This window comes from Dermacentor silvarum, chromosome 7 (assembly GCF_013339745.2).
Source record: "Dermacentor silvarum isolate Dsil-2018 chromosome 7, BIME_Dsil_1.4, whole genome shotgun sequence".
In the NCBI taxonomy this organism is placed as follows: Eukaryota; Metazoa; Arthropoda; class Arachnida; order Ixodida; family Ixodidae; genus Dermacentor; species Dermacentor silvarum.
This window is the reverse complement of record NC_051160.1, coordinates 15,373,648-15,389,241: the sequence shown is the minus strand read 5'-3', so window position 1 is coordinate 15,389,241 and position 15,594 is coordinate 15,373,648. Positions and strand designations below refer to the sequence as shown.

Genomic DNA, 15,594 nt, shown 5'->3' with positions numbered 1-15,594 from the left:
AGCAAAATTTTGCCAAGGATTCCGACAGAGGATTTCGAAGATCTGGCAACTGCACCAGGATAGCACTCCCTGTTCGTGCGGCTCGAACGATTCCGTCTTTTTTGACACTGCACACAATATTTCAGTGTTTCGTCAAGCTCCCTAGTACCCGGACTTAAGCCCGCGCGACGTCTTGGCTGTTCACAAAAATCGAACGGCACCTGAAAGGAATGCACTTTTGAACCCTAGAGGACAGACACCACGTGCAACTGGACGGCTGTCCTAGCACCATTTCCCGATGAGGGGTTCCAGGACTGTTTCTAGAAGCGGGAAAAAAGCGTGGGCTCTGTGTGTGGAAGCAGTAGGGAACTACTTTGAAGGGGATTCGGACGATGGTAACACCAGGCGGATCGCTTCTATTTTTCCGGGAGCATGGTCTGATACTTTTCAGACGGCCAGCGAGCGAACTCGTTCAACGTATTCTCGAGAAGCAGAAAATAAATAACTTTTCGAACATGCAGGGAGTCTGTAACGACGACCAACGTATCGTGTAATCCTGAAGCCTTAACAAGTGTACAGTACATCACACCCTTAACTGCGTCGTATAAAAGCTGCAGCCCGGCAGCACCAGAACCTTTTTTGTTCCCGTTTTTGCCACATTGTGGTGCGAAACTGTCACGTTTTTTACTGTCGTTCGTGAATGGAAGTCGGACGCCTGCCCCCCCCCCCCCCCCCCCCCTAAAAAAAAAAAAAAAATTGAGCCGGCTTTGCTCGCGCAAGAAACGTTCGCAGGGGCTGTATGCTTTTGACAAACGGCGCGCGCACCATTTTCTCGGTGTTGGCCGAAGTGGCGCCGCATCGGCGGCGGAGGAGGCGAGGCTCCCGCTGTATCCATGCATTTTACCAAGCTCCATTGTTTTCAGAGTTGGCCGGATTTTACCCTCCCTTTACTTTCGCATCGGCATCGAGCGCGGCCTATCCCATTTGCGCGCCAGAGCTGCATGTGGCGGAACCAATTCGGCATTTCGGGGCGACGATGTTACGCGAATCCGAGCATCCGCAGCGTCTACACTCCACGCGGATGGCACTCTGCCAACTGGCCAACCAGTTGAGCGCGCCCGTTCGCAGCCCTGGTCATCGTTTTCTCGTATACGAAGCGGACGCGGCGCCGTTTATTTTTTACGCACTTTTTTTTTTTTTTTTGACACCGACAAACCCGTGGTGCGCTGTCCATATTTCATTGCCTCGTTACAAAGAGACGCGTAGTCGGTGCAAAAAGACGAAGAAGACGGGCAGTGCGCTCGCATGTTACCGGCTACTTAATGTCTTTGGTGGTGTACAATTTCCACTTCACCCTGCCTTATACTTTCTTTAAAGTTTTATCGTCCCTCCTCCTTTTAACCGCCAGCTTGTTGGCCAATTCCCTGTAGTGTTTATGCGCCACGGTATAAGGGAGCAATCATGCTATACCGCGCTGCATGCTTCTGTAGACTTGACAGATGTGTCGCATTATATAATCGGAGTCCTTCTGATTATACTAAGGCGTTCCGTGAAAAACATGGACGGACTGTGATATAATTGTTCCCTCCAGTGTCGGCCGCTGTTCACAGGCGCTTCGTTCCGTCTTGAAGCAGGGAACGGACAAGCGCGAACGTTTCTGAGCTCTAGGAGCTCGTGTTCCTTGTAGTTCGCTTTTAATACCGGGCTATACCGGAGCCGTGGGCAGTAAGCAACGGCGGTAGTGACATCTTGAAACGCTTTGTCCAACCATAACTCGTTAGAAATGCTTTCGTTACATGGTTGTTCTCGTCGAAAGGAAAGAAAAGCGGACTGCATCTTAACGGTTCTATCGCCGAATTTCGACAGCGGCAGTTTAACGGAATACGCTTGGTCGCTGCGATAAAGCTGCGTTTACTCCGGTTATACTGTACGCCACAAGATGGCGGCACCAACTCAGCTGTTCGCGCCTACGTCACCGCGGTAGCCTACATGCGTATTGCATAAACTGTCGTATGCTTACGGACAAGCCAAAGCTCTACTATCGGGTGGCGGCGATACGTCATTGCTGCGACAGCCACCCGCGTGACGTCATCTCGTTAACTATACGGGACGTGATGGTATAACTGATGGGAAGTGTGCCCTGCTCGCAAGTTCCGTCCACTAGTGCTCGTTTAGCCAATCGGCGCTCGTTGCGTTGTCGGCGATACTGATAGATTACATCGGCCGCAGGCCGTTTGTAAATCAGACCTTGACCGCTATAGTTTCAGGGCCGGCATAACGTATAAGAAATAATTTCGCTTGATTCGATTCCTTTTGTTATCAGGCGCTCACGGCCGCGGCCAATTGGAACCACTGGCGAAGCACCGAAAAAAATACTGATTGGAATATAATCGGTACATTCCTAACCATTATTTTACTTTTCTTTTCCACTGATGTCATATTATCAAGCGTGTAAGCGAGAACTTAGATCTACAGTTGGCCAATCTTGCGCCAATCTGGTATAGCTTTGGTCAATTTTGACTTCGTTGTTGTTGTGGAAGATGTCTTTCGAGCGAGATTTGTGCAGCAGAGCAGCCTGCCTCCTGGCAGTATACTCCAGTGACAGGCCGCTTTTTTCTTCTTTTTTCTAAATTTTCCAGTTACGAAACGCACGGCATTGACAGTCTATAGTTGGTAGCGTAACGTTGCGCGATTGAACAATGGAAAGAGCGCAGGGAGTCTCTTTTCGCGGCGTTTTAATCGCGTTTCAATTGGCGACACGAATGCATGTTTAACGAGGGCGGGCGTGTGATGCAAGATGAGCCGTGCGTGTTACGCGCACCGTGTGCGAATGGCAGTTTATTAGTAAACACTGGGTGTAGCTATATTGAGAGAGAGGGAGGGAGGGGGAGAGAGTGCTCCCTTTCTCGGCACCCTGAACGGGCGCCTTATCGACCCGGGCGGGTTTTGCGTCCTTGTGACGGCCGGCGTATATAATATATACAAAAGGCTGACTCTGGGCCTCGTAACGAGGGCCTGCAGCCGCCTGGGCTAGCCCGGGCCCGGGGCGCACCCCTGGCTGTCGCAGGGCGCGCCGTTGGCTCGCGTCGTTGTTGCGGGGGCGCTCGCTGATTTTGTGTTGACTCGCTCCGCTGGAGCGTGAAATTTGCGGGCTTGCCAAGTTTGGGCTGCGCGGAATCTCGGGTGGGTATATATCGTATACGCACGTGCGTCGGGCGCGCGCCCCTCTATAGTTTCGACTGCTCGCGCCTCGGTTATGTAGATTCTGTTCCGTGTCGGTATAGAGTTGTGAACACGTACGCCCCCTCGCGATGGCGTTATTGGAGCTCGTAATCCGAAACCACACAAATTATAGTTAATCCCGTCAAAGAAGTCAAAGAAACGTTTGTGTCTACTGTCCCTTGCCGCCATTGAGGCGACGTCTGGAAGAGACGTTCTAAGCAGGCGACTCGTTGCTTTCGCTGAGGTTGGGTGTGTGTGTGTGTGTGTGTGTGTGTGTGTGTGTGTGTGTGTGTGTGTGTGTGTGTGTGTGTGTGTGTGTGTGTGTGTGTGTGTGTGTGTGTGTGTGTGTGTGTGTGTGTGTGTAGGCGCGCGCGCGTGTGCGTCACCTGACTTGGATAAACGTACGTACGTACTCCTTCACTAAGCTCTTTCAAGAGGCTAATATAATCGATTTCCCATCATTTTGATGGATGCGGCTGGGGCTGAAAGCTGCTCTTCATCTAGGCAGCTTGGCAAGAGCCCATAGCCACATCTGTACAAAGCCGTCAGCAATATCGTTGACCTTATACAGTGGCATTCAGAGGAGTTCAGATTATAGCTAAAGGAATGACTTGTTTTTTTTTATCGGAAGAAACAATTGTATATGTACAGAGCGCAGTTGAGAGGTGATGCACCTAATGGAGTTGAATATTCTGGGACGTAAATATACATAAACAAGCGCCCTTATTTTTAAAATTTGTTTATTAGTGCACTGGTGTCGATGGCTATTAAAGTATACCGTGTTGCGTACTCAGTCAATAATATAGTATAGACATGTATAGTTCGTGAATTGGGTCAGCCTCAAAGGCGTTACCGCGATGCCTATACGTGTCTCCTCTTTGGGCGAGCGCGTGGCAGCTAATTTTGTTTAGTTCCTTGGCCTGCGGTGCGAGGAGGTCTTCGTTGATATAACATTCCGTGGAGCAGGCTTGTTGATCTCATTGGTTTATTATATGCTTTCTGAAAGAATGTAATGTGCAGGGTTAGCCTATACTAAAGGTAATTTACAGCGTGCAGGCTTGTGCCAATAGCAGGGGAACAAAAAGGGAGGGAGCGGTTTTAATAAGAGCCTAGTAGCTGAGTTGGACGGTGAATTCGATAAATGACAAAGAAAGTACCCGCGGTTCTGCACCACTATACTGGGTGTGATTTTTATTTTAGAAGTATAGAAAGCCATAGAAATTGAATTATAAGCTTTTTATTTCGGGTATTAATACATCTTTCGTGTTATACTGTGCGCAGAAATGGAAACAGTTGCCGTAAAGACCTCCTCTATAGCCGTAAAGACCGCCTCTAGCGGTCCTTTCACATATGTGTACTTTCCACATCCTACGAGCGCCATACACTACGGCTACATATATACAAGTCGTCCCATGGTCCACCCAGTGCGTCTGTACGTAAATAGCAGCCGCTGGCGGCGTTCCCGCTGATCCCCTGACGCGATTGCGCTGCGCCTAATCCGCTGGGAGCGCGACGTTAATCGCTGCGTCCGCGGAACCGTCGACGAGCAGCTGACGACAGCCCGTTACCGAAGCTGCGTGCTGTCCGCCTCTGCTGAGTGTCGCAGTCGCGACTTCGGTTGTCGGCGTTCCCCAGTGGGAGCGTATAGATTGACGTTGGAGCGCGTACGCCTTTTGCGATCACGCGTGTCGCCAGAACCTTGCGCGACAGCGTGAAGCAGCGTTGTGGCTCGACGTCACGGAGGAAAGAAAGACTGTAGGAGGGCCGGAGCACGACGTCAGGCAGCTATGGTCTCTTTTGACGCCGTTGACTCTGACGCCGTTTACTGTAACGCCGTTGACTCTTGGGAAATAGGCCCTCCGTGATTGCTGGCCTTTTCAAGGCGTTGTGTGTACACATGACGGGCGCGGCTGGGTACTATGTGTACCCGGCAGTAACCGTACTGACGGGTACTGTGTGTCTCGGTCCCTGTGCTTTTTTAGCGCTGAGCTTTCCCAACCGTTCGACCATGAACCAACTCGCTCAAACAAACGTTCTGCTTCTGTACGTCTGAGGACATTTGACGATTCTCGCACGAGCGCTCATCGTGTTAAGCCATACATGCGTGCGGTTGCGCGCAGCTTGGCGGGCTGCATGCAGTGGTCTGATTTGGCCGAGGATTGCCCGATGAAGAGGAGGAAGCGCGTCGACGACACGAGTGGCCGGCAAGGTCGCGGCGGCTCGTGAGAAATGACTTCCTTTCGATGCTTCTCCTCTCGGTGGCCCGCTGTTTTCGCGAGTCGCTCGTGAAAGCGGCGTGGCTGAACGCATGGCCAAGCCAACAAAGCGAGCCTCGATGGAAGTGCCCAAGTAAGCACAAGCCGTGCCGCGCGCGGCTTGTGCTTTCAGTCGAAGCACAAGCACGTTTCAGTCGGAACGAATTTCAGTCGAAGAATCAGCAATTCGTAAAAGTCTTCAGCGAATTCTTCTAAAGTGCGTTTACGCAAAATCGTCACGGTTTGTCGTTACGGTAATCAGAACGCCTTCGTGGGCCGGGCCTTTTAGTCGACCTTCCCACGAGTGATATACGCATTTATAGCTGATTGTATTGTTGAGACCACCTTATACGCGAGAGAAGTCTCTCGGCACGCATCTAAAATACGTGTCGAAATTTCTGCGCAATATGATCCCTCGCAACGGAGTGATTTTTCACGACGTATGCAAACGTACAAGCGCCACTGACAAAAAAAAAAAGTGTTATTTTGTTAAAGACAATGGAATTGAGTGAACAGAAAGCAAAGGCGACTCAGTGACCGAGAAACGCGAAAAACACACATCGGACCGCGCAGCGCGGACGCAGCGTAGCAGACGACCGCGAACAAGCCATGTTCTGCTCCCACGTGACTGCCTTCTGTCTGTGACCTCACGACACGTACACCCACTGATCTGTACTACCTTTGCCCCTAAAGTGTAGATATCACTGCATACACTTTATGAGAAGCGAAAGCGAAATTTATTCCGGAAAAGTTATTGTAGTAAATTATCTGGTGCGCTGTGTGATGCTTTTCAGTATATATATATATATTTCATGGGGTTGCGAGATCGTGAACCTTCATATAACGGGGGGAGGGGATCGAAAATGTCTTTCACTACTGCTTTAAAAATTCAACATGTCAAGGTGTTTGACGATGTACGCATTTAGTGCGACGTGTGGGGTCCACCCACAGCCGTCCATGCAGGGCTTCGGTCCGCTGAATCGATCTCGTGCTGCACAGGGGGGCGCGCGACCACGAGTGCGATGGCGTCCGTGCGTAGCTACAGCTTCTTCTGTGACGGGGTTCATTCGTGGCCCTGGCCCGACTCGTCGCACCCTCTTTTTCAACGGTGAATTCGCGAAGTGGGCCTTTTCGGAGCGGCGCCGTTAAGGAGGGGCGGCCGCCGTCACGAGAGCAAGAAATCTGCTAGCGAAAGTGATAGAATGTCGTCTTTTTATTTTTTTGCATCGCCCGATAACCGCGCGTCTCGCTTCTGAACAGCGGGGAAGGGCTATAAAGATGTGGGCGCGCTTATACTTGTGCGGTTACAAGTCCAAGGCACAGTGCTCGAAGACTTGAGACGCAGACAAATTATCCGTCTCATCACTCTTGCTATGGTAAAAAAAAAAAGAGCGTTTCATTGCCTAAACACAGGGATCAAGACGCCACATAGTGTGGTGTGTGGCTTCGTTGACGCTGCATCCTAGATTTTCATTTCATCTAGCGGTTTTCGAAACTCACTTCATGGGTACCTTTCCCTCGTCCTTGACGACGCATGCAGCATGGACTAGATCAACTTAGCGTTAGGTTTACTCGAACGCGTTGACGGCAAGAATGCATGACTAAATCACTTCCGCGCAATTCCGCAGGTATCTGACTTCATATTCCGGGTGAATATACTTTAGGTAATAGTTGCCGAGTTAACTTTAAAAAAGATTGAATGCAATGCGCAATGTATTGTACAAGTGGTCCCTGCAGAATACGCTACATCGAAACTTGTAGGGCTCTACGAATCCAGAATGTACGTTCATCCGCACAACGTTCACTTTCTTGGCGTAATCTGAAGAATGGTGAGCGTACTCATGCAAACTCGGAACACATCTCTCAATGGCTCTTTCGTCGGAAGCTGCGCAAGTAGTCCAGTCATAAATGTCTCACTCCGCGCGTTTCGTGTTGCAGTTTTATATTTGGCCTCGGCGATGCTAGCTTTCTACGGCATAACTATAGTACTTCATATATATTGAGCCACAGCTTGTGGGCGTAAGGTTTCGTCGAATCGCGCATTATGTGTGCACCTTTGACGCGAACTATGTTTTGGTCGCGGGCGCGAGCGGTGCGCTGTGGCTGCTGGTCGCACAAACGTCTCACTGCGTTCGTTCGGTGGTATACGTATCAGACTTGCGACGCCTTCCGTGTCACAATCGCGTCACATTTTGCCGCATCGAATTACCACGCGGAACAATGCCACTAATTACTACATCGAAATTACATGCCAAGCATACCCAAGTCTTTCTTTCACGCGCGCGACGCACTACTTCTTGGTCGCGGATGCGAACATTGAGCTAAGCCTCACTAGGTTCTCTAGCCTTCGGCGCGTTGCCTGTTATGTGTGAAACGAAGTTATAATCTCTATAACCGCATTTCCTGAGCCGTTTTGGATTCCGGCATCGAGCGTGCTCTTCCGCGGATGGTCCGAAACTTCGTCGTCGACTGCTGGGTTCGAGCTCCTCGAGTGTATAGGCTTTGCAGATTAGCACATGTCGCTCGCTTTTGACCCCTTTCTTTTACCCCCGTGCAGAGTAGCGGGTCAGAGCAAACAAGCTCAGGCCGACCTCTCTGCCCGTCGGTCAAATAAATTGTCCCTCTCTGTGACACCTCTGGACCAGCCGGCATTTCCAATAAAACGCGTAGTCGCGACTGCCTGCAACCGTTGCGAAAAAGAAAAGTAAGAAAGCGGACGTTCGCGTGTGTGGGTTTCTTTCGGTCTGATCGGACGCGTGGTGTCGTTGACGTCAGCGCGGCCTAAGTACCTGCTACGTGGCTCCCACTGATCAGCTTGGAGGGAAGCCCTGGGCTGCTGATAAGAGCACGCCGAGGACTGTGTAGAGTGGAGGCGCGATTGATGTCAGCTGCGGTGCTCCTTTACAGGCGTACGGTCGCACGGATGTTCCGCTGCGACATTATGGCAAGTCTGTATAGTCGGTCGATATTGATCTGTTTTCTTTTTTATTTTTTTTTTCTGCTTCTTTGACGCGTAAGAACTGACGCGCAGAGAAAGAAGGAACAAAAACCGGTAGACAGGACATCGTTTCAACGATTGACGCACAGAAAAAGACAAAAGTTATCGTTCCCTTTTCATTTTCTGCGCGTCGATTCTAGCACTTCAAAAAATTAAAAAAAAAAGCAAAAACATTCTACAATGTTTGATTTTACACCCTCGATTTAGGCGCAGTGCAGCATGCTCCTATGTGATTTTTTTTATGTTTCTTGTACTTGAAAATTAAGGATATTTAGCTTACAATGTGCGGAAAAAGTATTTTTTCCAAGCATAAGAAAAGCCTGTGTAATGCACGTTCTTTCTGGGGTTTTACGTGCCAAAACCAGTTCTGATTATGAGGCACGTCTTATGGAGGGCTCCGGATTAATTTTGACCACCTGGGGTTCTTTAACGTGCACTACAACGCAAGCACACGGGCTTTTTTTTTTTTTTTTTTCATTTCGCCTCCATCGAAATACTGCCGCCGCGGCCGGGATTCGATCCCGCGACCTCACGCAAAAATTGGGGCGCGACTGGCCGCTTGAGGTACTTTGCGTGTATTCGCTGGCTTCTTTCACGCTTGGAAAAACGTATATGTAGCACGTTTATGAGCAACAGAAAGCTGTATCGGGAGTTCTTCCGTGTTGCTCTACAATTTTCTCATTGACGCTTTTCATTTAAGTATTTAAGAAGTTGATTAATTAATGAAGACTAATTACGTAACTAGGCAGAACGCAAAAAAAAATTGCGTATCTCCAAGCGATGGCAAACGACAGTACCTTTCTGTCCAGCCAAGTTGCATTTGCATATTTTCAAAGTTTGGCTCAAGTTACGTTGCGTTTCCTTGTCTGCCTGTGTTTGTAACGGTGGCCATAATCGTGATACAGACGCACATTTGGGACTCCGCACAACCTGTGACTGGCATGTTTGCCTGTGACTGGCATGTTTGCATGCCAGTCACACCCACCTATAATAAATGCTTTTGAAAGGCGAAAGCTGCGATAAAAGTGGAATACCACCGAAATTGACGGCTGCATTTTCTTATAGGGTTGCCGTTTTTTTCTTTGCGTGCGTGCGTGCGTGCGTGCGTGTGTGTGTGTGTGTGTGTGTGTGTGTGTGTGTGTGTGTGTGTGTGTGTGTGTGTGTGTGTGTGTGTGTGTGTGTGTGTGTGTGTGTGTGTGTGTAGTCGAACCCGGACATATCGAACCCACATAGTATAACGAATTATCGTGTATAACGAATAGCAGTAATATTCCCTTTAAAGTTTTGTATAATTTTTTATACATGGAATTACCTATATATCGAACTTATTTTCTGATCCCCTTCAGATTCGATATATCCGGGTTTCGACTGTATATCGAACTCTCTTGTGATCCCCTTCAGTTTTGGTATATCCGGATTCGACTGTACTACATACGCGTCCACGTTTTTCGCCGTGGTCGACGATATATCGAATCTGAAGGGGTTCACAAAAAGTTCGATATATAGGTAATTCGATATACAAAATAAAAGCTTCATACAGGAATTTTCAAGGGGATTTCATGGCTGTTCCATGTACACAAAAATGTCACAGTTTCGCCCTAAGGGCGAAGCAATGAATGCGATAGCAACACAGCAATGTCATACGAAGTAAGGTGAGCGGCTTTGGTAGCAACAACACGCAGAACTGTTGTCGACGCCATCGGCGTTTTGCCCGCGTTAGCTCAAAATGCGTGCGGCGTTGGTGACTGTTGCTGGAGCCTCTGATATAAATAGGCACTTGGTGCCGCAGCTAAACGTCGCCTCCCTTCCCTCCCCCTCCCCCACGGCCTCTCGCGCGTCCGAAGAAGGCGCGTTTGCTCTACATATATGGTGATTGTAAAGGAGAAAAGAGACGCCTACTTCTGCAGCCCTTAAGCGAGCACGGCGCAGAACGCGCGTTTGTTCTCCGCCGTGCGTTCACTCCCCGTGAAAGACGCGCCCCTCGCGCCCTTTCACTCGCACATACAGCGTTCGGCGCGCGGCGACGATTTCATCTCCAAATGACGTCATACGGAACCTCACGGCGACGGCGACGGCGACGCCGACGGCAGAAATCTGCTTTTGAGTGTCCATATAATTGCTATCGCAATAATAATGTGTTATATCCGGGTTCGATATATCCGGGTTAGACTTATGCGAGTGATGCGCGTTCGTCAAAGCGGAAGGTTAATTTCTGCGCAATGGTCGTTGTGAAAAAGGGGGTCGATTTGGCGATGGCCACCTGCCGCGATAGCTCGCTCCGTGGCCATGCCGTTCTACCACGTTCCGCTGCTGAGCACGACGAGGTCGCGCGTTCGACTCACTGCCGCGGTCTCAGAGGGGGACACTAAAGAGAGAAACATTCCGTGGCGATTCAGCGGTAAACGTGAGAGAAATGCGTTATAGCATTATGTCGCACCTCTTTGAGGTCCCGGATCTATATATGATTTAAGCCGCGCGAATTCACCACACTTGGCAGTGTGGTGAAGTGTTGTCCAGGAGCTCCCTCGACACGCATACCCTGCCCCTCCGAGGACTGGAGGAGCAGACTACCGTCAGTTGCACTATACTCCGTTTCATACATCAGCTGCCACGCTGTGGAAGCTACGCAACAAGTGCGGTCACCAAAATGTATCACTCCGCGCGTTCCGTCTATGCTTCGCTGCGCGCCGTGACGTCATGGATTTTGATTGCGTCTTCCCGGGCCTAGTTAATCGGTAAAGATGTACCACGTTGAATTCTTTATAAAAAACATGAAAAGAAAGCTAAGGACTGAACTTACGAGAAGGTTCGAGAGAAGTGCTACTCCGTCCCACTTCATCGAATGAGAGGAAATAATTTGTGTGACGTCGCACTGACGTACCGGCGCTGGTGTTTCGGCGCGAAATTCGATATGTGGGAGTTTGCACCTTCATTTTCCCTTCTCGTAAATCACCCTCTTACCGCGAAATTGACGAAAGTATGGTTTCGAAAGATTACTTTATCAGCCTAGATTTCGTTTAGCGTTCCTCATTTGTCTCCCTTTTAAACTGAACGATTTTAAATTGACGATATCTGTGCGAGTTAAGACGCCGACGTTTGAGTGTAATGATCGAATACCTGCTATTTGGTGACATCGTATGCATTTGCGTATCCGGAGTTGGGAGATCGGTAGATCTTCCAACACCGTGTTTTCGGCCACCGGAGCGGTCAAAAAGGAAGCCCACGCCGAATTGAGACAAGGGTTCGTTCGCATCAGCACGCGTGTTTTGTTGGGCCGAGGTGATTTTCTCTGCACCATCAGCACACGCAAAGTTGGTTGTGTTTGGAGGTAGGAACTTCCCGCTGCGGGGCTCGGTAATTTTTTTTTTCAGCATGCTGAGATGAGCAGCCCCGCAATCTAGCCGAAAACACTTTGTTGCGTGGCCTCTCATCGTCGCTCAGCGATAAGGCGGCGGAGGAGAGAGGGCGCGGTATATCGGCCGCCGTCACAGACCCCCCCCCCTCAGCTCCCGTGTGGTGTGATAAGCCAGTGCTGCTGATAAGGGCCCTCGTTTCTTGGATGGTACAGCCGTTTTTCCTCTCCCCTCGGTTCTCTAGTGCATCCATCATCTTGGAGCCGTTACAAGCGTGTTCAACGGCTCCAAGTGGCGCCACTGGTGACTAGCGGGATTGCGTTTAAAAAAAAAAATATTACGCTGGGATATAATCGCCAGATCGACTGTTTTGGGTGAGTTCCTCTTCCGAAAGGGACGCTGTGTAAACAAATTTCCCGCTTTCGCGTGTTTGGTCTTTTTTTACTTGTGATGGGCGGCTTGATGAGATGAACCTGTAATTGATAACTATTCGTAACTCAAAAAGGATGTGTGTAGAAGTGCCATAAAACCTTGTATTAATGCTCCAACGACCTTCATTGAGCAGATTTCTAACTTTCCGGGGAGTACTGTTTTTTTTCTTTAATTTTTATTTACCAGATCTATAGATTTATAAAGCACTGCTGAAGATTCGGGAAAGTTAACGACAATGTATAAAAATATTTCCCTTTGTTTAAATCACAGTATTTCTTACTCCATTTTTATTTGCAGAAGTGTGTGCTTTTTTTTTTTTGCATTTCAATTGCAAATGAACATCTAGCTAAACAATATTGCAACGTGAGGACATGGTGGACAATATTGCAACACATTTGATGAAGATAGCACTGTAATTTCTTGATGCATGTTAGGAACCAAAGGGATGCCAACTTTATGAGCAGCCGTTTTTTCATGCTTTTGAGGGCAGCGACGCAACAACTGTAGCTTACCTAAATTAGTGGTTGACATTTTCTTCCCTACGGTTCAGCCACCTGAAGTTTTACACTGCATCTTCAGTCCTAATTTTCCCCCAATTTCCTCAACGGTTGTAGTGCTATAGGAAACCATTTATTAGGGACATTGCTTGTTCATATGGCAATTATAGCATGGCAGCCATTCTACTTCTGTTAAAATTACTCCTTCTCTCTTCCACACTACTGCTTCAATCGTGTCGTTTCCTGCCCACCCTACAAAAATAGTTCTTTTGGTCGTTTGCAAAATGCTAAATATAGAAGAAGCTTGCAACAAAATGGTTGAAATGAAACAAGGGAAACTCTGATAACAGCATTGCGTAGGAATGAAAGAAGCATTTAGTAGGTAATAAATTGTCAGCTAAACAGGTGTAGGCGGCGGCCTTTCAGGGTATTTTGTTTTGAACATTGTCGACGGGCGAATATCCGTGTGCAACAGCCAAGCTATTTTCTGAGTGGGATGGGGGCAGGTTTGGTGGGGCTGGGGGGGGGGGGGGGGGGAGCTGGCCGTTGTCTGCAGTATGCAGGTATAGCGGCTGCAAGGAGTGGGGAAGTTCAAGAGCTGTGGGCGTTGGTGGCAATGTTTGGTCCCAGCCTTGAAAGCGTGCCAGTCTGTATGGAATGCCTTCTTCCGTTGCCTCCTCCTATTAATGGTCTCCTCTCTAGTGCTCGCTTCTGGCATCCAGCGGGGGCCACTCACTCCTGGCTGGCGGTGTGTATTTTGGGCTTCCCTTCTGGCCACTGACGCAGTCCAAACTTTGCCTCTGCAAACCCTCTGTCTCGCTCAGGTCTTTTTTTTTTTTTTCCTGCCTTTCTTTTTTTCCTCTGTGTGGGAGGACAACATGTTTTCCTTTGTCTTCTTCATGGCTGCTAATTTTTTTTCTTACATTCCATCTCTTCTTTTTTCTCTGTGGCGTTGCAGAGCTGCTATCGCAGAGTTTCTTGTCTGTGCAAGTTTCGAGTTTTTTTTTTTCCCAGTTCCACAGTCAGTGCGTGTGAATTTTCGCCCATGCTTTTTCTGGCATTTGAGATGTCCTTCACCCTCACAAGAAATGTGTGAGTTGATGCATCCGTGATAGAAAAAGTGCTACAAAATGCTGCAAAGGGTAACACTAAGAAAACGACTTTGAACATATTAGTTCTGGCATTAGTCTAGTCTTTCTTTGTGATGTATCACTATCGCATACACCAAGCACACTGCGCAAGTTTGTGCTTAAACGTTTTAAGAGTTACGCATTGCAAGGTCCAGGAGGTTGGCACTAGCCCTAAAGGGACAATTGTTGCTGACATCGTGTTTCAGTTAACTCCAGCACTTGCCCTACTTGGTGCACTAACTTTAGCGTCGGTAAATTTAATAATATTTGCATGGCAATACCATCACATGCAAACTGATAAATGAACTGCTAATGGTTCTCTTCATCTTATGCAGACACCAAATGAAATTTTAGCTAAGGCAGCAAACGCAAGAAGTTGTGCAGTGTACAGGAACAACTGGTTATGTGAATTGCATACATGCCACAGCTCCGTAGCGTAAGCTGTGCAAGCTTAACTCTTGAAAGGGAAAAATTGTCATCCACCTGAATGTAATAAGTTGTAACTGCAGTTGTCTGACGCAGCTATAAAAATGAATTAGTAAAGTTTCAAGGGCAGCATTAAATGTATGAAAGGTTGAAACATATTGTGCACCATTTAAATATACTTTTCTTTATTTTCTTCAACTTTATTGCGATGACGAGGCCTTTATGCGCAGCAGGAGTACCATACTTCTGCAGGTTTATCTGGAACGACGTATCAAAGGTATACAAACTGTGGTGTACTAGATTATTTCAGACACTTTAATAACTTGAGCGAGTAAAGGTGATCAATCGCCGTAAATAGCCTTGAGACAGCAAGCACACGGTCGTGGAGTCCTCCAACTGATGTCACAGCTGAGGAGGTGTCACCTAGATTTCTCAAGGCAAATTACAGTAGCATCCTAGTATGGCATGAAAGTAGCACAGAGCCTTTCTTCATCATGGATAATAATGACTCAACCTGCTTAAGCTGCACAAATGTCCATGGCATTTTGTTTGAAAACACTTTAATGTCCTTTCACATTTGTCATAGAGCACAAATAGGAGTTTTGTCTATGTTACTTTGCTAAACTTGCGTTTGTCACTTTTTGAAAAAGAGCAAGAGCTCTTCAATCACAAGCCATAATTTGCATGTCCGTTTGCAGTTGTATCTAAGTGCTTCCATCTTTTTTTTTTTTTTTTTTTTTTTTGGGGGGGGGGGGTGTACATCTGTGTGTGTTTTTTTTTTTTATGATATGATATGATTAAGCATTTAAGTCAGCTTTTATTACTCCATTTGGAGGGGGGGGGGGATATTTTCTTGCGCTTGTAACACTATAGCTTACACATCATATTTCAAATTTAGTGGATTTGTGCACATATCTAATCATATGTCAATAAGAAGAGAAAATTTGCAAGCCAGTACAAACTGGTGACGGAAAGAAAAAAAAATAGCATCTCAATATATATAAGGGCAAATGCAAAGCAAATAACAATGCCACCGCTAGTATTGCTCACATTTATCTGTGCCTTTACCATGCTGTTATGTAGTTATGCCATATAATAATGTTTTCAGTGATATCAGTTCTTTTGTGTCACCATGGCTTTCGAAGTAAAGCTTTTAAAAGCTCATTGTAGTTATATTCTGTTTTATACTTAGCAGGCAACACTGTGGAAACTGTGCAAGTGGCGCTGTCACAGTAATCTCCCTTTGTGCATTTCACAGTGCAGTTGTTTTTGGTCTGTCATGTTTCATGCAACATAAATATT

The 15,594-nt window shown here is 47.7% G+C and overlaps 1 protein-coding gene across 3 annotated transcripts in view; it reads left to right on the top strand.

Moving 5' to 3' along the window:
- LOC119457589 (hypoxia-inducible factor 1-alpha) overlaps positions 1-15,594 on the top strand; it is a 222,443-nt gene that overhangs the window by 172,898 nt on the left and 33,951 nt on the right. The gene's annotated exons all lie outside the window — the stretch shown is intronic.